This window comes from Somniosus microcephalus, chromosome 9 (assembly GCF_052327205.1).
Source record: "Somniosus microcephalus isolate GS21.2 chromosome 9, FLI_Smic_1.0, whole genome shotgun sequence".
NCBI classification, from domain to species: domain Eukaryota; kingdom Metazoa; phylum Chordata; class Chondrichthyes; order Squaliformes; family Somniosidae; genus Somniosus; species Somniosus microcephalus.
Genome location: NC_140995.1, coordinates 218,882,547 through 218,908,109, shown reverse-complemented (window position 1 = coordinate 218,908,109; position 25,563 = coordinate 218,882,547). Strand labels below are relative to the sequence as shown.

The 25,563-nt window shown below is 48.6% G+C and overlaps 1 non-coding gene across 1 annotated transcript; it reads left to right on the top strand.

Annotated features, from left to right (window-relative positions):
* Positions 1 to 24,798: 24,798 nt before the first annotated feature.
* On the top strand, positions 24,799 to 24,885 carry trnastop-uca (transfer RNA opal suppressor (anticodon UCA)). Its single transcript has one exon. It is a non-coding gene; the product is annotated as a tRNA-Sec (tRNA).
* Positions 24,886 to 25,563: the final 678 nt, after the last annotated feature.

Below are 25,563 nucleotides of genomic sequence, written 5' to 3'. Positions count from 1 at the left end.
ATCAAAACGGAGGATCACCAAACTATCTGGGTCACGCTCAAGATAGCCGGAGTCCAAGTGAAAATGGAATTGGACACAGGATCAGCCCTAACAGTCATAAGCCGAAGGGACTACAAGCGGCTATACCCTTGAGAGATACAGAGATTGTCTTGAAGACGTACACGGGGCAAAAAGTCTACCCCAAAGGAAAAATAAGGGTGAACGTTATATATAACGGCAAGGAAACACCAAAAATGGACCTATATGTATTGCCAGATGGAGGACCACCACTACTAGGATGTGAATGGATCCGGAAGATACAGCTAGATTGGCATTCCATACAAGCACTGACTGTAGATGCCAAAATGGATGACGACGTCACACCTGGACGACTGTCAAAAATGCTAACTGATGCATAAGAAGTGTTCCAGGAGGGACTCGGAACACTTAAAGGCATAACAGCGATGATCAAAATAGAGGAAAATGCAAGCCCAAAGTTTTTTAAGGCCAGATCGGTACCTTATGCGATCCGCCCAGCCGTCGAAGCAGAGCTGGAAGGTTTGGAACGTTCAGGAGTACTGTCCAAAGTGGACTGGAGTGAGTGGGCTACACCCATCATTCCTGTAGTGAAGAGGTCATTGAGTAATACGCCTGGGGAATCAAAGAAGGTTCGCATCTGTGGGGACTTTAAGGTGACAGTGAACCCAGTCCTTCACACTGTACAATATCCGCTTCCGCGGATTGAAGATATTTTCGCCTCGCTATCTGGAGGGAAACGCTTCACTAAGATTGATCTAGCCCAGGCGTACCTGCAAATGGAGGTAGAAGAAGCCTCGAAACAGTACCTCACGATCAACACTCATAAAGGTCTCTACCAATACAACCGGCTGGTGTTCGGGGTAGCATCAGCTCCGGCTATTTGGCAAAGGGCAATGGATCAAGTCCTGCAAGGGATTCCAGGAACCCAGTGTTATTTGGACGACATCCTGGTCACGGGCGAAAATGACAGTGATCACCTCGCCAACCTGGAGCAGGTGCTCACTAGATTGAAGGAATATGGGCTCCGAGCTAATTGCCACAAATGCGAGTTTTTCCAGAAGCAGATCTCGTATTGTGGCCACATTATTGATGAAGAGGGGTTACATAAGTCCCCTGAAAAGATTGAGGCAGTAGTCAAGGCTCCAGCACCAGAAAATGTGTCACAACTGAGGTCGTTCCTCGGGCTGGTGAACTACTACCATAAGTTCTTGCCGAATTTGTCTACAGTACTACACCCACTGAACACTGTAGTGTATGTGCCTTTAAGTCAGAACTACTTTTACAGCTCCTGTATACTGTAGTACTGGCAGTGACCACACTGGTATATAAGCTTTGCGCATGCCTCTGTACCCCCAGTCTTGAGACTACCCTTCTCCAGTAAAGACCTGTTTATTGTTGATGTACAGCATCCGTGTGATTATTTTATAACAGCATATCCTCTGAATCACGGATCCAACAGTGGCGACGAGTGTCGATTCGAATCTACCTGCAACATAAAAAAAAAATAGTCGAGGCCAGGAACACGGGCGTCGACCACGAGCAACCGCCCAGCTGTCAGGCAGAGATTGAACTTCGCAGGGGAGGCTGTGGAGAGCCGGGCTTGGTTCCCCAGCCACGACGAGCAGCAAGAGACCGACGACAGGTCCAGCGCAGACCCTTCCTGAGCAGCGGCGGCTGGAGCCGACCGAGGGCGGAGAGAAAGCCGAGCAGCGTCGACGGGGTAAGACAAAGGGTGAAGAGTGCAGGGCGTAGCCGGGGGGTTGAACACCGAGCGGCGTCGAGAAAAAGAAAACAATCCGGAGAGAGAGAGGGTAAAGAAACAGCCGGGTTCTAGACTGAGCGGCGTCGAAAAAAATAAACAAAAAGAAGAACGCGCAGAGCACAGCCAGGGCTCACAGGCTGAACAGGGTCCGCAGGGCGAAGAAAGGGGAGCGCGGGAGGTGCTATTGAGCCGCAGAGAAGAAGGAAGAGTGCGGGAGACGCCATTTTTAGAAGCCGCAGCGAAGAAGAAGGGCGAGCGCGGGAAGGAAGGAAAGCGCGGGAGACGCCATTTTGTGCCAGCGGAGAAGAAGGGGAAGCGCGGGAGGTGCCATTTTTGACAGTTAACTCACACCCAAGGATGCCAAAGAGTGGCAGTATCTCTACGTTCAACAATGAAGTCGAAGATTGGGCGACGTATGTGGAACGTATTGAGGTGTACTGCAGGGCAAATGAAGTGCCAGATGCTAATAAAGCACTGGTTCTGTTAAATTCCATGGGTGCAAAAACTTATGGGTTACTGCGAAATCTAATAACCCCAGAGAAGCCGGTAAACAAGAATTTTGAAAGCATAGTAGAAATCCTACAGGACCACTTAAACCCCATACCGCTGCTGATAGCAGAACGATTTAAGTTCCATAAAAGGAACCAACACAAAGACGAAAGCAATGCTGAGTACCTAACGGAACTGCGCAAGCTATCGAAACACTGCCAGTTTGGAGCGGGACTAGCAGATACGTTAAGGGACAAGTTTGTGTGTGGGCTATAAAGTGAAGGAACCCAGAAACGGCTTCTATCAGAAAAGGATCTTACGCTGGACAAAGCTTTCAGTATGGCAGTATCACACGAAGCAGCCGCAAGGGGCGCTGCAGAGATACATTTGAGGCGCTAGAGGGCCTTGCGCTGGAGTTATGGCCAGTAGTGAAATTCCCTGGGGCCCTAAATCGGCGTTGCTCCGGTAGCGCTGCGCCGGCACCGATGACGTCATCAGTGTGCGCAGCGTCCCGGTTGCCGTGGTAACCCGCCCGAACTCCGAAATTGAGTTGCGGCCGCCTCGCCCGTGGCAGCCGCAACCAGCGTTTTGTCAGAGGTGCCTTACTGCAGTTAGCGCCGGCGCATTAAAGGCCCCGCGGCGGCCGGCCGCTTTCCCGCCGGCCACCTGCCCGCAGCTCCCTCCCCAGACTTCTCTCCCCCCCCCGGAACAGATGCAAGCCCGGCACTTGTCCGAGGTGCCGGGCTCATTTTTAAGCAGATTTGCGCGGGCCGCGGCTGGGTGCAGGCAGCTCCTCCTTAACGGAAGGAGGAGGCCTGCACTTCCCCAGCCTGCCGCACCGCATCGGGTGCCGCAGCGCCGGAATTGCGGCGCGAAACGGCAGTTAGCGCCCTTTTCCAGGCGCTAAGACCCTTCAGTAGCGCCGGCAGCCGTTTGGGCGTGGCGCCACTGAATTTTTGGCGCGCGCAGGGGACTTAGCGCCGGCACTAATTTCCGGCGCTAAAGCCCTGGCTAAGCCAAAACCCAATTTCTAGGCCAATGTCTTCAACCACTACAGAGAATACGATTGCAGTCCTATGGACCATATTTGCCAGAAACGGTTTGCCAGAGCAGATTTGCTCTGATAATGGACCACAGTTTGTGTCCAACAAGTTCCAAAAATTTATGAGAAGGAATGGGGTAAGGCATTACACATCCGCCCCGTATCATCCAGCCACAAATGGATTGGCTGAGAGGTTCGTACAAACCTTTAGAAGGCGATAAAGGCCATGTGCGATGATGAAATTCCACTACAGCATAAGATGGACAATTTCTTATTAGCCTACCAAAACGCGACACATGCAGTTACCAACCAGACCCCGGCCATGATGTTCTTTAACCGAAGGTTGAGATCTCGTCTGGACTTGCTCAGACCAAATGTGCGAAGAAATGTTGAGGACAAACAATTCCAGCACATCAATGAGAAGCCGACAAGGAGCTTCAATGTAGGGCAACCTGTCTTGGCCCGTGACTATCGAACAGAGAAATGGCAACCCGGAACGATATGTACAAGGCAGGGGCCATTAATGTACACAATGGATGTCGGGGAGAACATTGTGAGACGCCACGTCGATCAGATCTTAGCGTCACAGGAATGCGTCAACCCCATGTCTCGAGTACCTGGGGATGAACCCAACATACCGGTAGCATCTACTTCAGACCCAGTAGCAGTGGAACCCGATGAACTACCCAATGAAAAGGAGTCAGAATCACCTCTGCACCAAGAACAAGAACCTCCGGAAAGGCGCTATCCCGAAAGGGTCAGGAAGCCGCCCCAAAGACTGAATCTATAAATGGACTTTTGTTGTTTAATGTACATGTTGAAATGTTAATTGTTATTTGAATATTAGGGGTACTACTAATCTAAAAGGGGAGGAATTGTAGTGTATGTGCCTTTAAGTCAGAACTACTTTTACAGCTCCTGTATACTGTAGTACCGGCAGTGACCACACCGGTATATAAGCTTTGCGCATGCCTCTGTACCCCCAGTCTTGAGACTACCCTCCTCCAGTAAAGACCTGTTTATTTTTGATGTACAGCATCCGTGTGATTATTTTATAACAGCATATCCTCTGAATCACGGATCCAACAAACACCCTACTGCAAACGGGGGTACCATGGAAGTGGAATGACAAATGTAAACGAGCTTTCCAGAAGTGCAAAGAATTGATCACATCAAAAGAGGTGTTGGCTCATTTCAACCCAGCACTACCAATTCGGTTGGCGTGTGATGCATCACCCTATGGCATTGGAGCGGTGCTGTCTCACAAATTCCCGGACGGCTCGGAGAGGCCAGTAGCCTTTGCGTCTCGGTCACTAACCTCAGCCGAGCGTTACTACGCCCAGATTGACAGGGAGGCCCTCAGCCTAGTGTGGGGAGTGAAAAAGCTCAACCACTATCTGCACGGGCAGAAGTTCACCTTGCTGACTGACCACCAACCACTTGTCTCCATCTTTAATCCAAAGAAGGGCGTTCCGGTGATGACTGCGCAACGGCTACAAAGATGGTCCCTTTTCCTAGGGGCGAACCAATATGAAATCGAGTATAAGGGCACGAAACAGCATGGAAACGCTGATGGGCTATCACGCCTGCCACTGCCTACTGCGGAGGAAGCACCAGCAGTGGACCCTGTCGAAATATTTTATTCGACTATAATTGAACGCTTGCCAGTAACTAACGCTGATATAGAGAAGGAGACCCGAAATGACCTGACACTGTCTTGGGTATATGACTTGACGGTGAAGGGATGGCCAACACATGGCGACTCACTGTTGCCAGCATTCTCATCCAGAAGAGAACAGCTGTCAGTATGCCAGGGGACCTTGATGTGTGGATCCCGAGTGGTAATTCCACCCAAGTTAAGGGAGAGAGTGCTCAATGAGCTTCACAAAGGCCATCTGGGAGGGGTGAAAATGAAAAGCCTTGCTAGGGCTTATGTGTGGTGGCCGGGGATCGATCAGCAAATCGAGGACCTGACAAAGAGCTGCTCAGGATGCCAGAAGGTCCAAAATGCACCACCACATGCCCCTCTACACCCATGGGAGTGGCCCTCATCTCCATGGCAACGGGTGCATATTGATTTTGCTGGTCCATTCATGGACTCAATGTTTTTAATAGCCGTGGATGCGCACTCGAAATGGCCTGAGGTGATTAAAATGTCCTCCACCACCACGGAGAAAAATATTGCAGTCCTACGGACCATATTTGCCAGGAACGGCTTGCCAGAGCAGATTTGCTCTGATAACGGACCACAGTTTGTGTCCGAAGAGTTTCGAAGATTTATGAGAAGGAATGGGGTAAGGCATTACACATCTGCCCCGTATCATCCAGCCACAAATGGATTGGCTGAGAGGTTCGTACAAACCTTTAAAAAAGCAGTAAGGGCCATGTGCGATGACGACATTCCACTGCAGCATAAGGTGGACAATTTCCTGTTAGCCTACAGAAATGCGACACATGCAGTCACCAACCAGACCCCGGCCATGATGTTCTTTAACCGAAGGCTGAGATCTCGTCTGGATTTGCTCAGACCAAATGTACGAAGAGATGTTGAGAATAAGGAATTCCAGCACATCAATGAGAAGCCGACAAGGAGCTTCAATGTAGGGCAACCAGTCTTGGCCCGCGACTACCGAACAGAGAAATGGCAACCAGGAACGATATGCACACGGCAGGGGCCACTAATGTACACAGTGGATGTTGGGGAGAACATTGTGAGGTGCCATGTTGACCAGATCCTAGAGTCACAGGAACTAGTCAACCCCATGTCTCGCGTACCTGGTGATGAACCCGACATACAGGTAGCATCTACCTCAGAAACAGTAGCATCGGAAGCTGATGAACCAACCGACGACAGGGGGCCAGAATTGCCTCCGCACCAAGAGCAAGACACTCAGGAAAGGCGCTATCCAGAAAGGATCAGGAAGCCTCCCCAAAGACTGAATTTATAAATAGACTATTTTCAGTTAATGTTGCATGTTAAAAGTGTTAATTGTAATGAGTTGATATTTAATTGTTAAATGAATGTTATGGTACTGTTAATCTAAAAGGGAAGGAATTGTAGTGTATGTACCTTTAAGGGGAGAACTACTTTTTACAGCTCCTGTATACTGTAGTACCGGCAGTGACCACACCTGTATATAACCCTGAGTAGGGATCTGTACAGTTACTTTTAAAGTAACCCTCATCCAGTAAACACCTGTTGATTGTTCTCTGCAGTCTCTTGTCTAATTATTGAAGGACACACAACATCAAGATACACGGATCTAACAGATATATACCAAGGAAAAATGCTAAGGAGAAGCTACAGGATGAACTGTGTTTGAGAGTTGATGATTTAACCGTCAATCATGGCAGTGATTTGTGATCGCCATATTCACTGCCTTCTGGAGTTATTATTGAAAATTGCCAGATTCGGGCTGCAGATCTTACTGCATGCAGGAAGTGTAGAAACTTGTGAAACTTATCATGGAATGTCGTGACACATCACTTGCCCTAACCACAGAGGGCTACAGACAATATTTTTTCCTATATTGTACATGTATTATTGCAGAGACATGAGCACAACATCTAGGCTGACTCTCCAATGCATTACTGAGGTAGTGCTGCACTGTCAGAGGAGACGTTAAACCGAGGCCCTGTCTGCCCTCTCAGGTGGACATAAAAGACCCCATGGCACTATTTCGAAGAAGAGCAGCGGAGTTCTCCCTGGTGTCCTGAGGCCAATATTTATATCTCAACCAACATCACTAAAAACAATCTGGCCATTATCACATTGCTGTTCATGGGAGCTTGCTGTGTACAAATTGGCTGCCGTGTTTCCTACATTACAACAGTGACTCCACTTCAAAAGTATTTCATTGGCTGTAAAGCACTTTGGGACGTCCTGAGGTCGTGAAATTCTATATAAATAGAAGTCTTTCTTTCTTTGAGCCAAACTGACAACGGAAGGGGGAAAAAAAGAAAGGAAAGATGCTGAGTTGGGAAGGGACAGAGCGAAAAAGTAAGCGCGAGCAAGAGTGACCGTGTCTCTTTAATCAATTGCATAGGTTTGTAATCAAGTCACTCTGAGTACTTCCATCAGCTGCTCTGAGAACCATTATCACCATATTGAATGTGCATTAGCATCTCTGTTTCCTGGGAACAGAAGATCATTTAGGCTGTTGCTGGGCTGTGCGGAATCAGGGCAAGCAGGTGCAGTGGCTGTTTGAAGAAGCTGATTAGTCAAAGCCGTAAAATAGCTTTGACGTCCAACGAGGATTTTATTCATAAACGGTTTTGTGCTGAACTTTCTTCTGGGAATATGCCCATTTTTCCACTGTACAGAGGAAAGTGAGGAGGGGAGGGGGCGGGGGGGGGAGGTGGTGGTGGGGGCGGGATAGGTAGTTACTGCTGCATTAACGCCCCTATGAGTTGCCGATGTTTGTCTCCTTCCCCCACTGTCACCATCCATTGAAAACCCCACTGAGTGCATTTGATGGCCGTAGGGACCTGGCCGTCCTATTTGAGCCTGAGCTGAGCTTCCGATCCCACACTCCTCTCCATTACCAAGACCGCCTGCTTCCACCTCTGTAACATCGCCCATCTCCGCCCCTGCCTCAGCTCATCTGCTGCTGAAACCTTCATCCATGCCCTTGTTACCTCTAGATGCGACTTTTCCAACGCACTCCTAGCCTGCCTCCCACCTTGCACCCGCAGTAAAGCTGACCTCATTCAAAACTCTGTTGCTATATCCTAACTCGCACCAAGTCGCTTTCCATCCATTACCCCTGTGCTCGCTGAACTACACTGGCTCCCAGTCCGACAATGCCTCGATTAAAAAATTCTCAGCCTTGTTTTCAAAGCCCTCCATGGCTTCACCCTTCCCTTTCTCTGTAACCTCCTCCAGCCCGACAATCTTCCGAGATTTCTGCACTCCTCCAATTCTGGCCTCTTAAACATCCCCGATTTCCTTTGCTCCACCACTGGCGGCCGTGCCTTCAGCTGCCTCGGCCCTTAGCTCTGGAATTCCCTCCCTAAACCTGTCCGCCTCTCTCTCCTCCTTTAAGACACTCATTAAAACCCACCTCTTTTGACCAAGCTTTTGATCACCAGCCCTAATATCTCCTTATGTGGCTTGGTGTCAAACTTTGTTTGATAATCGCTCTTGCGAAGCACCTTGGGACGTTTTACTATGTTAAAAGCGCTATATAAATGCAAGTTGTTGTTGCTGTTTTGGGGCAGGGCTGGGGGGTGGGACAACGGCTGAGTTTCCTGCTTTGCCATCTCTATTCCGCTGAGGGAGAGGAAGAGGCAGGTAAGACGGAGGCGGTAGGGTGGTGGGGGGTGAGGTGGGGGGGGGGTGGTGTACGGAGTGGGGGCAGTGAATGTTGTGGTGGGAAGCCAGCAAGAACCTTGGAATGGAGGGCAGGACCTTGAAGCAGCCGCCTCAACCTCTCTTATCACCTCCAACTGATGCCTTTTCTGAAGGTGGGCTCATTGAGAGCCACGTAAAGATTCCCAGTCCAGCACAGTTAGGGGGCTTCTGGCCTCTTTATCGCAGCTGTCTCATCCACTCTAGGTGCTGCAGTGAGTGCCCTCTGCTGTAGTGCCACGGCATGTTCCTGCCTGGGCAGTGGCGGACTCCCACTCCCTGACGGGTGGAGGTGCCGCCGGGACCCTGCTCCTGCACACATATTGGGCCCCGAAGTAGGAAAATAAGGATCGCCTGCCTATTCAACTATGTAGGGCATCGCGGACAAGCCCTCTCCTCACCATACTGGGGCACTTTGTGTGCAATACAAGGTTGATCGGTAATTTGCAGTCAAGCTCACTATTGGGCAGAGCTAGGTGTATGATTGCCAAGATATGCTTCAAAGCAAACAGACAACATGATCCATGAGAAAAGGACATCTACTAACCAGCATTGCTTGGCACAGTCATTCTACGGCAAGAGACTGACTCTGCTGTTAGGTCACATGACTGTCGGCCATTTTACTTTCCTGTACAAAGGGCCTGACACACTAAGAGACCATTGATTCCAATGTAATCGAAATAAAGAAGCTCCCGACATACACACACACATGCACAAACACATATACACACGTACACGTATGCACACACACGTACCTACACACACGCACACACATGTACCTAAATATACACACACCTACACACACACACACACACACACACACACACACACACACACATATACATATGCATAATTTTTTTTATTCGTTCATGGGATCTGGGCATCGCTGGTATGGCCAGCATTTATTGCCCATCCCTAATTGCCCTTGAGAAGGTGGTGGTGAGCCACCTTCTTGAACCGCTGCAGTCCGTGTGCTGAAGGTACTCCCACAGTGCTGTTAGAGAGGGAGTTCCAGGATTTTGACCCAGCGATGATGAAGGAACGGCGATATACTTCCAAGTCAGGATGGTGTGTTACTTGGAGGGGAACTTGGACGTGGTGGTGTTCCCATGCGCCTGCTGCCCTTGTCCTTCTAGATGGTAGAGGTCGCGGGTTTGGGAGGTGCTGCTGAAGAAACCTTGGTGAGTTGCTGCAGTGCATCTTGTAGATGGTACACACTGCAGCCATGGTATGCCGGTGGTGAAGGGAGTGAATGTTTAAGGTGGTGGATGGGGTGCCAATCAAGCGGGATGCTTTGTCCTGGATGGTGTCGAGCTTCTTGAGTGCTGTTGGAGCTGCACTCATCCAGGCAAGTGGAGAGTATTCCATCACACTCCTCACTTGTGCCTTGTAGATGGTGGAAAGGCTTTGGGGAGTCAGGAGGTGAGACACATCGCCGCAGAGTACCTAGCCTCTGACCTGCTCTTGTTGCCACAGTATTTATCTGGCTGGTCCAGTTAAGTTTCTGGTTAATTATGACCCCCAGAGTGTTGATAGTGGGGGATTCAGCGATGGTAATGCCATTGAATGTCATGGGGTGGTGGTTAGACTCTCGCTTGTTGGAGATAGTCATTGCCTGGCACTTCTGTGGCGCGAATGTTACCTGCCGCTTATCAGCCCAAGCTTGAATGTCGTCCAGGTCTTGTTGCATGCGGGCATGGACTGCTTCATTATCTGAAGAGTTGTGAATGGCGCTGAACACTGTGCAGTCATCAGCGAACATCCCCATTTCTGACCTTATGTTGGAGGGAAGTTCATTGATGCAGCAGCTGAAGATGGTTGGGCCTAAGACACTGCCCTGAGGAACTCCTGCAGCGATGTCCTGGGGCTGTGATGATTGACCTCCAACCACCACAACCATCTTCCTTTGTGCTAGGTATGACTCCAGCCAGTGGAGAGTTTCCCCCCTGATTCCCATTGACTTGAGTTTTACTAGGACTCCTTGATGCCACACTCGGTCAAATGCTGCCTTGATGTCAAGGGCAGTCACTCTCACCTCACCTCTGGAATTCAGCTCTTTTGTCCATGTTTAGACCAAGGCTGTAATGAAGTCTGGAGCCGAGTGGTCTTGGCGGAACCGAAACTGGGCATCAGTGAACAGGTTATTGGTGAGTAAGTGCCGCTTGATAGCACTGTCGACGACACATTCCATCACTTTGCCGATGATTGAGAGTAGACTGATGGGGCGGTAATTGGCCGGATTTGATATGTCCTACTTTTTGTGGACAGGACATACCTGGGCAGTTTTCCACATTGTTGGATAGATGCCAATGTTGTAGCTGTACTGGAACAGCCTGGCTAGAGGCACAGCTAGTTCTGGAGTCTTCAGCATGACAGCCAGGATGTTGTCGGGACCCATAGCCTTTGCTGTATCCAGTGTGCTCAACCGTTTCTTGATATCACGTGGAGTGAATCGAAATGGCTGAAGACTGGCTTCTGTGATGGTGGGGACTTCAGGAGGAGGCCAATATGGATCATCCACTCGACACTTCTGGCTGAAGATGGTTGCAAACGCTTCAGCCTTGTCTTTTGCACTCACGTGCTGGGCTCCACCATCATTAAGGATGGGGATATTCATGGAGCCTCCTCCTCCCGCTAGTTGTTTAATGGTCCACCACCATTCACGACTGGATGTGGCAGGACTGCAGAGCTTTCAGCTGATCCATTGATTGTGGGATCGCTTAGCTCTGTCTATAACATGCTGCTTCCGCTTTTTAGCATGCATGTACTCCTGTGTTGCAGCTTCCCCAGGTTGGCACCTCATTTTTAGGTATGCCAGGTACTGCTCCTGGCATGCTCTTCTACACTCCTTATTGAACCAGGGTTGGTCCCCTGGCTTGGTGGTAATGGTAGAGTGAGGGATATGCTGGGCCATGAGGTTACAGATTGTGGTGGAATACTATTCTGCTGCTGATGATGGCCCACAGCACCTCATGGATGCCCAGAATTGAGCTGCTAGATCTGTTCTGAATCTATCCCATTTAGCACAGTGGTAGTGCTGCACAGCACGATGGAGGGTGTCCTCAGTGTGAAGACAGGTAGATTGATGAGGACGAGGTCAAGTAGGTTTTTCCCTCGTGTTGGTTCTCTTACCACCTGTCGCGGGCCCAGACTGGCAGTTATATCCTTCAGGACTCGGCCAGCTGGGTCAGTAGTGGTGCTACTGAGCTAGTCTTGGTGATGGACATTGAAGAACCCCACCCAGAGTACATTCTGTGTCCTTGCTACTCTCAGTGCTTCTTCCAAGTGGTGTTCAACATGGAGGAGTACTGATTCATCAGCTGAGGGAAGGCGGTAGGTGGTAATCAGCAGGAGGTTTCCTTGTCCATGCTTGACCTGAAGCCATGAGACTTCATGGGGTCCGGAATCAATGTTGAGGACTCCCAGGGCCACTCCCTCCTGACTGTATACCACTGTGCCGCCACCCCTGGTGGGTCTGTCCTGCCGGTGGGACAGGATGTGCCCAGGAACGAGCTCTCTTACATACAGATACACGCACTCACACATACACACACGCGCACATACATACACAGCTAAACACATAAACATACACACACATATACACACACACACACACATATACACACACACATACACAGATATACACATATCACTTAGCAGCTTCCTGGTAGGAGGGACTGCAGAGAAATGTACTATTTTCCCAGGCTATTTTGGGAGGTTGATTTATTCCTGGTCTAATGCTCTAATTCCGGCTCTGAGGTAAAACTGCTACGTACGCAGCTTCCCACTTCTGTCTCTCTTTGCCGAAGCACAGTGTTGCCTGGGAAACAGCCATCGGGTTGATGTGACGGTTATCTGCCAAGCTGGGTACATGACGTGTAAAATCCAAGCCATTACATGGAGATGTGAAGCTCAGCAATTAATGTCATTGCTCTGGAAACCACTTCCACCCTTTAATTGGCACTTAAGTGTGTTTTGTTTTCCTGCTTATTCTATTCTTGGTGCCTGTCTTCACTGCATTTAACTATCTACGCTCTGTGTGATCACACTCAGTAACTGAGAGCATGCCCATTTATATTTATTTTTGCACCCCCCCCCTCTAATTTCCTCCCCTCCCCTCTGCTCTTCACTTGAAGGACTGACTCTTTGCTGGGATACTGTTCTGTGAGTCTCTGGTGCCCACTGATACCTCACCCTTATGTTTGAACCTCGAGCCCATCGCAGCCCAGCCTGTTACTGCTTTAAGAAGAGCGAGGCCAGGTAGAAAAGGCATTTCCTAATATAAAACACACACATGCACACACACATTCAACTAATTCTGCACTCCAAGTCGTTTTAGGAGGTCACAGACAAGACGAGGTCAGGGCCTGGTGTTAGAACAGTCATTACTCACGAACAGTTTATGGAAAGAGATGAGTAATGTACTAGGCATAAGGCCAGATAGTCAGAAGGCAGTATATAGGAATATAAAGATGGAAGAGGGATGTACCAAAAGGAGATAAGGAAACGAAGGCCATGACTGATATGCAAAAAGAACAGTGAACAAAAGATAAATGGTACTGCGTAGGCACGTTGTAAGGAGATATGTAAGGAATGCCTCTTGATGTGATGACGCAATAGGTTAACGCACTCATGTATTAACTAGACACAGGTAGGATGCATTGACATAATAGCATCACCTTTAGGAGGACGTAACTAGCCCTATAAAAGGTACAACACACCGGAGCCCCTCAGGAACGTCAGCTTAGGCTAGTCTGAGCAGTCAAGGCAACGCGCTTACTGCACCCGATGAGTCTGTTGCACATGAGTTCACTATCGGTACCAGACTCAGGGCACTGCATGCAATGCGTTGTACCATTGATTTGATGGTTAAAAGGCATTAACCAGATGTCTCAGTATTTCCTAGTCACCAAACCTGTATTAAGGCTAATGATATATGACAGCGTCCTATCAAAACCCAACAACCCCTCTCACCAGAAGTCCGCACAGGCGGACTTTCCCACTGCCCCCTGCCTAAAATGTTCTATCTCAGCACAGACTGGTGATCGAGCCTTGGACCCTCATGCTCCATAGGATTCAACTACTCAATGCATTTACCAACAAATGCCCACCACCCCTACCCCACCAGCTCACCCACATTTATATCTCTACGACACACCGGCATGTTAACGTGCCCAAGTCTGATCTGACACGGTTCTCACGTCAAATCGATGCAGATACTGAAACAGGGCCATGCCACTAGAGGGAGCGCAAGGAACGGCTGTTGCAGGAAATGGAACTGCCGCACTGGTACACTAGGGGGTGCTCTTCTGAGGTCGGACGTTAACTTCAGAGTTGAGGGAACTTCCTGTACTGAGCGCATAGGGGAAAGAAAGGATAGACATGCATTTATATAGCGCCTTCATGACTCAAGAAGTCCCAAAGTGCTTTACAGCCAATGAAGTACTTTTGAAGTGTAGTCACTGTTGTAATGTAGGAAATGCAGCAGCCAATTTGCGCACAGCAAGCTCCCACAAACAGCAATGTGATAATGACCAGATAATCTGTTTTTTAGTGATGTTGATTGAGGGATAAATATTGGCCGGGACACTGGGGAGAATTTGCCTGCTCTTATTCGAAATAGTGCCATGGGATCATTTACGTTCACCTGAGAGCAACGTTTGCTCTAAAACTTTGCTGTTGTGCGCAGAATTTTTTTCAATGCGTGGTACCTTTACATTTTTTTGTGGTCGTGTGAGCAGCCTGCGCAGTATCTTCAAGATTGCTGCACGCCCGCGTACACATGCAGCTTAGAGGGAATATTGCCTGAGACGGCAGATGGGGGCCTCGGTTTAATGTCTCATCTGAAAGACGGCACCTCCGACAGTGCAGCGCTCCCTCAGTACCGCACTGGGAGTGTCAGCCTGGATTATCTGCTCAAATCTCTGGAGTGTGTCTTGAACCCACGACCTTGTGACTCAGTGACCCAGCCGCTCCATATCTGCCTCACATCTCCTTCTTGCCTCGGCCCTCACTCCATCCCCACCTACTGCTCCCTCTCACTTTCACAGCGAGAAAATCGAGGGGTGCAATTCCCAGCAGGAGCTGACCTCCCTGCCGTGAGTGTGGGGTGCAGACCAGGGGGAAAAAAAAATCAGCGTCTCCTTGCCAGAGGCCTCAATCCTGAGCAATGACTTGCTGGAGGGCCGATCTGGCAAAGTTGCCACCAGCCAACTCCACTTCCCTTTTCTTGTGATCCTGACTCCAGGAGCTGGTGGGCCGTGAATCTACAGGAGGTCTGTTCAGGACAACAGGTGAGGAACAGATGGGCTCCCGGTTCCTTGGCATGGCCGGTACAAATGGATTGAAATGGATACAAAAGCTATTGAGGCAGTATTTACTGTCGAGAGTTTAATGGCCAAATCGTGTATTTTACCAACCGGTTAAAGCCAGCAATTTAAAACTTCCAACAGTGGTATATCTCGCAGGTAAAAGAACCAGAGGGGAGATGAGGAGAATGTTTTTTTTACGCAGCGAGTTGTTATGACCTGGCATGCGCTGCCTGGAAAAGTGGTGGAAGCAGATTCAATAGTAGCTTTCAATAAGGAATTGGATAAATACTTAAAAAGAAAAAAAATTGCAGGGCTATGGGGAAAGAACAGAGAGGAGTGGGACTAATTGGATCGCTCTTTCAAAGAGCCGGCACAGGCACGATGGGCCGAATGGCCTCCTCCTGTGCTATATGATTCTATGATATGGGATTACTCAGACTTATCATCCAAACTGTGCAGATAAACAAGGCTTATTGGGGCACTGAGTGAGATCAGGTAGCACTTTTTCACACAAAGGGTAGTGGAAATCTGGAACCCTCTCCCCAAAAGGCTGTGGAGGCTAGGGGTCAATTGGCCCACCTTAACTCCATATCTAGGGAGATGGAGCTAAGGTGGGTAAATGGAGTACAGATCAGCCATGATCTGATAGAATGACGGAGCAGGCCTGAAGGGCTGAATGGCCTACTGCTGTTCCTGTGTAAATGAAGCGGGAGGTCAGGAACGTCATCCGCACTTCATTTTAAGACCATCTCTGTACCTGGACCTGCGAGAGGCACAGGTCCAGTCGCCAGGAAAAAGCGGGATACAGTGACTGCCTTCTTCCTCTGCCCTGTGCCCAGGGGTTGGTGATTTTCTCTGGGACTCGTGTTTTGTTGAGAATTTGCGCGGATATGAAGAAGCATGGTGGCTCGTTCTCGAGCCCAAGACACCACAGGGCTGCCAGCGAGATGGAACGTGGAGACAGAAACAAATGGAACCAGTGAGCGCTCCAATAGCAGTGGGTGATGGCTGTCCCATTTCCAGAGTACGGCCGGAGGTGGTATCCTTTGGATGAGATGCAAAGAAGAGCAGCAAAGTCTTCCAAGTGTCCTGGAACCGACGTCTCTCCCTCAACCGACAACTGGTCATTTATCCCATTGCTGCTTGTGGGATCTTGCTGCGTCCAAAATGGCTGCTGCGCTTACCTACATAAGAACAGTCATTGGACGTCTAAGTAATTCACTGTATGTGAAGCGCTTTTGGGAATTTCCTGAGAATTGCTGAGAAAAAAGAGATAAGAGATGAAGGGAAGCAAATCAATAGAATAAGAGTGACAAATTGAAACGATTCGTCCGAAATATAGTAAAGCATAAAATAAATTAAGAAACCGGGAGATTTAGCAAAGGAATCAGGTAACCACCAACCACTTGTTTTTGTATGTTAGTTTGCACTAGTTGTTAGCTTGGCTCAGCAATAACCCTTTTACCTTAAAGGTTGTGGGTTCAAGCCCCACTTCAGGGCTGAATCATATAATCTAGGCTAACACTTACAGTACAGCAATGAGGGAGTGCTGCGTTGTCAGAGGTGTCATCGTTCAGATGAGACATTAAACTGAGGCCCTGTCTGTGTGGTGGGATGGAGGTGAGAGATCTTGTGGCACTATGTAAAGTAGAGTAGGAAAAAGTCCTACTCCAGAAGGCAGCTCTGTCTGCCCTCTCAGGCGGATGGAAACGGTCTCATGGCACGGTGTCGAAGAAGAGCAGGGCAGTCCTCCCCGGTGTCCTGGCCCAATATTTAGCCCTTAACCAACACCTAAAAACAGATTATCCCGTCACTTATCTCATTGCTGTTTGTGGGATCTTGCTGTGCGCAAGTTGACTGCTGCGTATCCCTACAACAGTTATTGCACTTGAATAAAAAGTGCTTCATTGGCTCGGAAGTGCCTTGGGACGTCCTGAGGTTGTGAAAGGTGCTCTGTGCAATTCTCTCCCTTGGACTGTGCCTCCCACGGCACACTCCTTCCGCTCTCTTAAATATCGTCAGTCCTGCCAGTCTCGCTGTCCACCCATTGCTCCGTGCTGGCCTCAGTCACATGACTGAAGGTGTGGCCCGCCGTCCTCTGTCACTCACGTGGAGTGCGGTGCAATTCTGGGTTTGGTTTGGTGGTTTAGGGAGCCTGGTTTGGTGGCTGAGTGAGTTTGGTGGGTTAGTGAAACTGAATTAAGGTTTAGTGAGTCTGGTTTAGTAGTTTAATGAGTTTGGTATGAGTTTTGGTGCTGGTTTGGTGACTCTGGTGAGACTTTCGTTTCGGTAGCTTAGCAAGTTTGGGTTTGTTTTAGTCGCTAAGTATTTTTCTGAGGGGCTTTTAGCTTAATGCAGACTGGAATTTATTGTAGAGAAGCTGCATTTTGGACACTCCACAGCTGCATGTGAAACTAATGGCTGAACTGATTGCAACACGTGCCCTAACTCAATAATGGGATAAACTGAGGTGTTCTGCCACCTGTAGGTTTGGATGTGTAACTGTGACTTGTGCAACCTTCCCCTGTGCAAGAGAGTCGCCTAGTGGCCTTTTAGTAAATTGTCAACTGACTGAAGCTCACAGGGATAAAACTTGTTGGGCTAGAAATTCGGCTCCTTTGCGCCTGCCGTTAGTGCCTCTGTGGGGCGCAAAGGGCTTATCACCTGGCGGGGGGGGGGGGGGGCGCGCGATAAAACCTCTTCTGTGAAATTCGGCAGGGCGTTGCTGAGGCGCTACCCAATAGCGCTGCGCCCCCGCCAGTAGGATTACCCGATAGCGCCATGCCCCCGCCAGTAGCACTACCTGATAGCGCCGCGCCCCCGCCAGTAGCACTACCCGAAAGCGCCGCGCCCCCGCCAGTAGCACTACCTGATAGCGCCGCGCCACCGCCAGTAGCACTACCCGATAGTGCCGTGCCCCCACCAGTAGGACTACCAGATAGCGCCGCGCCCCCACCAGTAGCGTTACCCAATAGCGCCGTGCCCCCACCAGTAGGACTACCCGATAGCGCCGCGCCCCCGCTAGTTGCACTACCCGATAGCACCATGCCCCCGCCAGTAGTGTTACCCGATAGCACCGCGCCCTCGCCAGTAGCACTACCCGATAGCGCCGTGCCCCCGCCAGTAGCGTTACCCAATTGGATGAGCACTTGAAATGTCATAGCATACAAGGCTACGGACCAAATGCTGGAAAATGGGATTAGATTAGACAGGGCTTGATGGCCGGCGCGGACGTGATGGGCCGAAGGGCCTCTTTCTGTGCTGTATAACTCTATGACTCTAGCGCCGCGCCCCCGCCAGTAGAGTTACCCGATAGCACCACGCCCTCGCCAGTACCACTAACCGATAGCGCGGTTCCCCCGCCAGTAGTGTTACCCAATAGCACCACGCCCCCGCCAGTAGCGTTACCCAATAGCACTGCGCCCCCGCCAGTAGCGTTAACCGATAGCACCGTTCCCCCGCCAGTAGCACTACCCGATAGCACCACGCCCCTGCCAGTATCACTACACGATAGCACCGCACCCCCGCCAGTAGCACTACCCGATAGCACTACGCCCCCGCCAGTAGCACTACCCGATAGCGCCGTTCTCCCGCCAGTAGCACTACCCGATAGCGCCGTGCCCCTGCCGGTAGCGACCCCTTAGCACCTCACAGCAGAAATACGACTGCGCCCTGCCAGGCTGCCACGGGCGGTGTCAGCGCCAGTGCCAGCCTCGCGGGTTGCGAGCCGAGTCGACCTCCCCTCGCGGGGCGTTATTTAAAGGGGAAGCACGGCTGCGACCCGCGCCTCCATTTTCTTTCTTTGCCCGACCTCCAGGTCGGCCCTCCATGGTGGGCCGTGGCGTGGTCCTGGCTGCCATCGCGCAGCCCGGCACCGCGCCGCCTTGGTGTCCTAGTGTGGGGCCATCGGAGGCCCTGCAGAGTGCGCAGCGGCCCTCCCCTTTAACTGAAGAGCAGGGGCATTGAAACGCGGAGCCTCCGCCGAGTGCTGCCAACATCGCCTCGGTTACCGCCTTACCAAGAAGTGATGCGCAAAACTTCCTGGGCGGGGCGGTAAGCCAAATTTAGCAGCCAGGGCGGTACTTCTGCGCCAGGCGCTAAATGTTGGCCTTAACTCGGTTACTGCCCCCAAACGGGACGTACCGAATTTCGCGCCCGTACAGTTTTAGTGGGAGGGGAGGAGCAATAGTGGTCAGCTGTGAGAATGATAGAAAAGCAGTTAGGATTGGAGTCTGACCACAAAAACCCTTTGTTAAAAAAATTGAACAATTAACGAGATTTATGATTAACCTTCACGTAATTTTCTTTTTCTTTTGTTTGTTTGCATTGATTTTGTTTGGAATACTTTTGTTACGAACACATGAACTCGAGGGGCAGGGAAAGACCAGCTGGCCCATCGAGCCTGCCCCACAACGACGGGACCACCACGAGTAGGCTGACGCAACCACTGAGTCCGGGTTTGAAGTTTAGTGAGTCTGGGACTAGCTTTACTGTTTAATGCCTCTGTGTCTAGGTATAGCATTCAGTGAGTCTTCCACCAGCACCACACACCCACCTGCCCACCTTCAGGCAGGAAATCTTCTGGGAGAAGCAAACAAAAAATCCAAGGCCCATCAGTAAAAAAAATCTGGGAAATTCCTCTTTGACCCCCCCTTAGGCGATCGAAACTAGTTCAAGGAGACCACACTGACCATGCCTATAGCACCTGGTATGTTGCCTACCTTTTATAAGGTGTGATCTTCTTCCCAATCAGAGAAGCGATCTCTTGAAGGCACGCAGAGAGTCTACACTCGCCACGCAGACCGGTAACTTGCTGCATAGATCTACTAACCTCTGGGAAAAGAAGAACCATCTGACATCGCTGGGAACGGTAGCTGGACTAGTAATCCAGAAACCCGGACTAATGATCCGGAGATGTGACTTCAAATCCCACCATGGCAGCTGGGGAATTTAAATTCAGTTAATTAAATAAATCTGGACTAAAAAGCTAGTATCAGTAATGGTGACCATGAAATTATTGGATTGTCATAAAGCCATTTGGTTCACTAATGACCTTCAGGGAAGGAAATCTGCTGTCCTTACCCGGTCTGCAGACCCACAGCAATGTGTTTGACTCTTAACTGCTCTCTGAAATGGCCTAGCAAGCCACTCAGTTGTAAAAATAAAAGCTACAAAAAACAATATTAAGAATAAAACCGGAACCTCGACCTTGGCACGACAACGGCACACCCAGACCTGTCGACCCTGCAAAGTCCTCCTTTCATCTGGGGACTTGTGCCAAAGTTGGGAGAGCTGTTCCACAGACAAGTGATATATACAGAATCATACCTTTCAGCCAATGTCCCAGATTCCTTCATCACCATCCCTGGGTATGTCCTATCCCACCGGCAGGACAGACCCACCAGGGGTGGCGGCACAGTGGTACACAGTTGGGAAGGAGTGCCCCTGGGAGTCCTCAACATTGACTCTGGACCCCATGAAGCCTTATGGCTTCAGGTCAAGCATGGGCAAGGAAACATTAATTACCACCTACCGTCCTCCCTCAGCTGATGAATCAGTACTTCTCCATGTTGAACACCACTTGGAAGAGGCACTGAGGGTAGCAAGGGCACAGAATGTACTTTGGGTGGGGTTCTTCAATGTCCATCACCAAGAGTGGTTCGGTAGCACCACTACTGACCGAGCTGTCCAAGTCCTGACGGACATAACTATCAGTCTGGGCCTGCAACAAGTGGTGAGAGAACCAACACGAGGGAAAAACCTACTTGATCTCATCCTCACTAATCTACCTGTCACAGATACAGGAAACTTTCGATTTACCAGCACCTAAATAACCGGAAATCTCGGTTAACTGGCAAAATTCAGGAGTAGGTTCAGGTAAGTTTTATTTCATATCGTCGTTGCCTTCCTCGATCTGTTGCTGTGCAAGGGTGTGGCTGCAGCTGTTGCTAAGCTACAGAGACGCTTGGAACTTGTGGCCATTGTTCTGCACTTGTTGCTAAGCAACAGGGTTTGTTGCTTTATACGGAGCTGTCAGCTCTCCGTATCTTTTACTATAGCTTTCGGTTATCCGGAATTTTTGATGAACCGGCACCACGTCGGTCCCGTCGGTGCCGGATAAAAAAAGTTTCCTGTACATCTGTTCATGACAGCATTGGTAGCAGTGACCACCGCACCGTCATTGTGGAGACGAAGTCCCGTCTTCACACTGAGGACGCCCTCCATCGTGTTGTGTGGCACTACCACCATGCTAAATGGGATAGATTTAGAACAGATCTAGCAGCTCAAAACCGGACATGTGAGCCATCAGCAGCAGCAGAATTGCATTCCACCACAATCTGTAACCTCATGGCCTGGCATATCCCTCACTCTACCATTACCATCAAGCCAGGGGACCAACCTTGATTCAATAAGGAGTGTAGTAAGTCCAGTAAGGGGCTCTTTTCTCTCGAAAAGAGAAGGCTGAGGGGTGACCTCATAGAGGTCTACAAGATTATGAAAGGGTTTGATAGGATAGATGTAGAGAAGCTGTTTCCATTTGTGGGGGAGTCCAAGACTAGTGACCATAAATATAAATTCATTACTAATAAATCCAATAAAGAATTCTTTACTCAGAAAGTAGTTCGAACAGGGAACTTGCTACCACATGGAGTAGTTGAGGCAAATAGTATAGATGCATTCAAGGGGCAGCACATGAAGAAGAAAGGCTTAGAAGGATATGCAGATAATGTTAGATAAAGTAAGGTAGGAGGAGGCTCACGTGGTGCATAAACACTGGCAGAGACCAGTTGGGCTGAATGGCCTGTTTCTGAGCTGTAAATTCTATATCATTCTAAATAATATTCTCGGAATGTGGGCTTCACCAGTAAGGTCAGCATTTATTGCCCATCGCTTGTTGTCCATGAGAAGGTGGTGGTGGGCATCTTCTTTAACCGCTGCAGACCGTGTGGTGACGGTGCTCCCAAAACTTTGTTAGGCAGGGAGTCCCAGGATTTTGACCCAGTGACGATGAAGGAACAGCGATATATTTCCAAGTCAGGATGGTGTATGACATTCAGGGAACCTGGAGATGATGGTGTTCCAGGTGCCTGCTGCCCTTGTCCTCTGGGTGGTGGACGTCGTGGGTTTAGGAAGTGCTGTCGAAGAAGCCTTGGCAAGTTGCTGCAGCCATGGTACACCGGTGGTAGAGGGAGTTGATGTTTGAGGTGATGGATGGGCTACCAATTAAGTGGCCTGCTTTCTCTTGCATGGTATTACCAGGGGCATATTTTGAGAGGATGTAGGGCTTGACAGAGATGGGGAGCCAAAGAATAGGTTTGTACAGGAACAGAGGAACATAGGAACAGGGTTAGGCCATTCAGCCCCTCGAGCCTGTTCTGCTAATGAGTTCATGGCTGATCTGCGATCTAACTCCAAATACCCGACCTTGGCCCATATCCCTTAATAGCTTTGGTTAACAAAAAGTTATCAATCTCTGATTTAAAATTAACAATTGATCTAGTATCAATTGCCATTTGTGGAAGAGAGTTCCAAACTTCTACCACCCTTTGTGTGTAGAAGCGTTTCCTAATTTCACTCCTGAAATGTCTGGCTCTAATTTTTAGACTATGCCCCCTAGTCCTAGAATCCCCAAACAGCAGAAATAGTTTCTCTCTATCTACCCTATCTGTTCCCCTTAATATCCTGAAAACTTCAGTCAGATCACCTCTTAACCTTCTAAATTCTAGGGAATACAACCTTAATTTATGTAATCTTTCCTTGTAACATAACCCTTGAAGTCCGGGTATCATTCTGGGAAACCTACACTGCACTCCCTCCAAGGCCAATATATCCTTCCTAAGGTGTGGTGCCCAGAACTGCTCCCAGTACTCCAGGTGTGGTCTAACCAGGGTTTTGTATAGCTGCAGCATAACTTCTACCCCCTTGTACTCTAGTCCTCTAGATATAAAGGCCAGTATTCCATTAGCCTTTTTGACTATTTTCTGTACCTGTTCATGACATTTTAATGATCTATATACCTGAACCCCACAAGTCCCTTTGGAAATCCACTGTTTTCAGCTTTCCACCATTTAGAAAGTACCCTGTTCTATCCTTTTTGGTCCTAAGTGGATGACCTCACATGTGCTTACATTGAAATCCATTTGCCACCGTTTTGCCCATTCACTTAATCTATCAATATCCCTTTGTAATTTTGTGTTTTCATGTATACTGCTCACAAGGCCTCCTATCTTTGTGTCATCGGCAAATTTGAATATATGACTTTCTATGCCATCATCTAAGTCGTTAATAAACATTGTGAATAATTGAGGCCCCAAAACAGATCCCTGCGGGACACCACTAGTCACCTCCTGCCAATTTGAATACCTGCCCATTATCCCTACTCTCTGTCTCCTGCCGCTCAGCCAATTTCCTAACCAGGTCAATAATTTGTCCTCAATTCTGTGGGCTTCCACCTTAGTTAACAGTCTCTTATGTGCGACTTTATCAAATGCCTTCTGGAAGTCCATATAAATAACATCCATAGACATTCCCCTGTCCACTACTTTAGTCACCTCTTCACAAAATTCAATCCGGTTTGTCAGGCATGTCCTGCCTTTCACAAATTCATGCTGGCTCAACTGAAAATTTACGAGGTGTTCAGTCACCCTATCCTTAATTATAGACTCGAGCAATTTCCTGACAACAGATGTTAGGTTAACTGGTCTATAATTCCCTAGTTTCCCTCTCCAGCCATTCTTAAAAAGTGGAGTGACATGTGCAATTTTCCAATCTAAATGGATGGTTCCTCATTCGAGAGAACTTTGGAAGATTATAGTTAGGGCATCTGCAATGTGCTCACCCACTTCCTTTAAAATCCTGGGATGGAAACCATCTGGTCCTGGGGATTTGTCACTCTTTAATGCCATTATTTTCTTCATTACTGTTATTTTACTTACATTAATTTCATTGAGTCCCTGTTCCGATTCAATATTAGTTTCTTTGGGATTTCCAGCATGCTGTCCTCTTCTTCTACTGTAAATACTGACGCAAAGTAATTATTCAACGTGTCCGCCATTTCCCCATTGTAATTGACAATATCACCACTTGCAGTTTTTAAGGGGCCAACATTGCTCCTGACCACTCTCTTTTTCTTGATGTAACTATAAAAATTATTTGTGTTGATTTTGATATCCCTTGCAAGTTTCTTTTCATATTCCCTTTTTGTAGCACTTACTATCTGTTTTATGACCCTTTGCTGTTCTTTGTATCTTTCCCATTGGCCAGGATCTGTGCTATTTTTGTTTGCCCTTTCCTTTAGTTTGATTCTGTCCTTTACCTCTTTAGTTGTCCACGGCTGGGTTTTTTTGGCAAGTAGAGCTCTTGCCCCTCAGGGGTATAAACTGGTTCTGTATCATGTTAAATTTCTTTTTTTAAACATCTTCCACTGATCTTCTGTCATATTACCCAGTGAGAGATTTGCCCAGTTTACTGTGGACAGTCTCTGCCTCATCCCATTGAAAGTCGGCCTTACCTAAGTCTAGAATCTTGTATGATTGTTTGTGGAGCTATTTCCCAGTTGTTTGTAACCCAGAATCAGTGGGTTGAAATCTTGCTTTGTGATATTAGTAATGGACATGATAACAACAACAACTTGCATTTATATAGCACCTTCAACGTAGTAAAACATCCCAAATCGCTTCATAGCTTGACACGAAATTCCATTTTAACTGCTGTGATTTGACGATGTGTCGAATGAATGAGTCAGAGAGAAAAAACAAATCACCACAAGTTAAATGTGATGACCTTGTCAGTGGTTTATATATTGATGGAGTGAGTTAAATACAATGCCTGGATGAACCTCAGTGGTCTGGGGTGCAGGCTTCAAACCTGTAGCTGTCTAGCGACAGAGTGGCTCGATTCCACCTTCCAGGCGGTGTTCTTGACTCTCATCTTCAATACAGACTTTAAAACAAAAATTATTTCCATTTAGGCCGGCGTGTGACTGCTCACAATATATACCAACAACAGTTTGTGTTTATCGAATCATTGAATCTTACAGACACAGAAGGAGGGCATTTGAAAGAGCTGCCCAATTTAGTCCCACAATCCCAGCTTTTTCTCAATAACACTGCAAGTAAGTTCTCTTTCGAGTGCATGTTGAATTGACTTTTGTAATTTTGTATAGGAACAGGAGTAGGCCATTCAGCTCATTGAGCCTGTTCTGCCATTCAATGAGATCATGGCTGATCTGCGATCTAACTCCATATACCCGCCTTTGCCCCATATCCCTTAATAGCTTTGGTTAACAAAAATTTATCCATCCCCGATTTAAAATTAACAATTGATCTAGTATCAATTGCCGTTTGAGGAATAGAGTTCCAAACTTCTACCACACTTTGTGTGTACAAGTGTTTCTTAACTTCACTCCTGAAAGGTCTGGCTCTAATTTTTAGACTATGCCCCCTAGTCCTAGAATCCCCAACCAGCAGAAATAGTTTCTCTCTATCTACCCTATCTGTTCCCCTTAATACCCTGAAAACTTGGATCAGATCACCCCTGAACCTTCTAAATTCTAGTGAATACAATCTTAATTTGTGTAATCTTTCTTCGT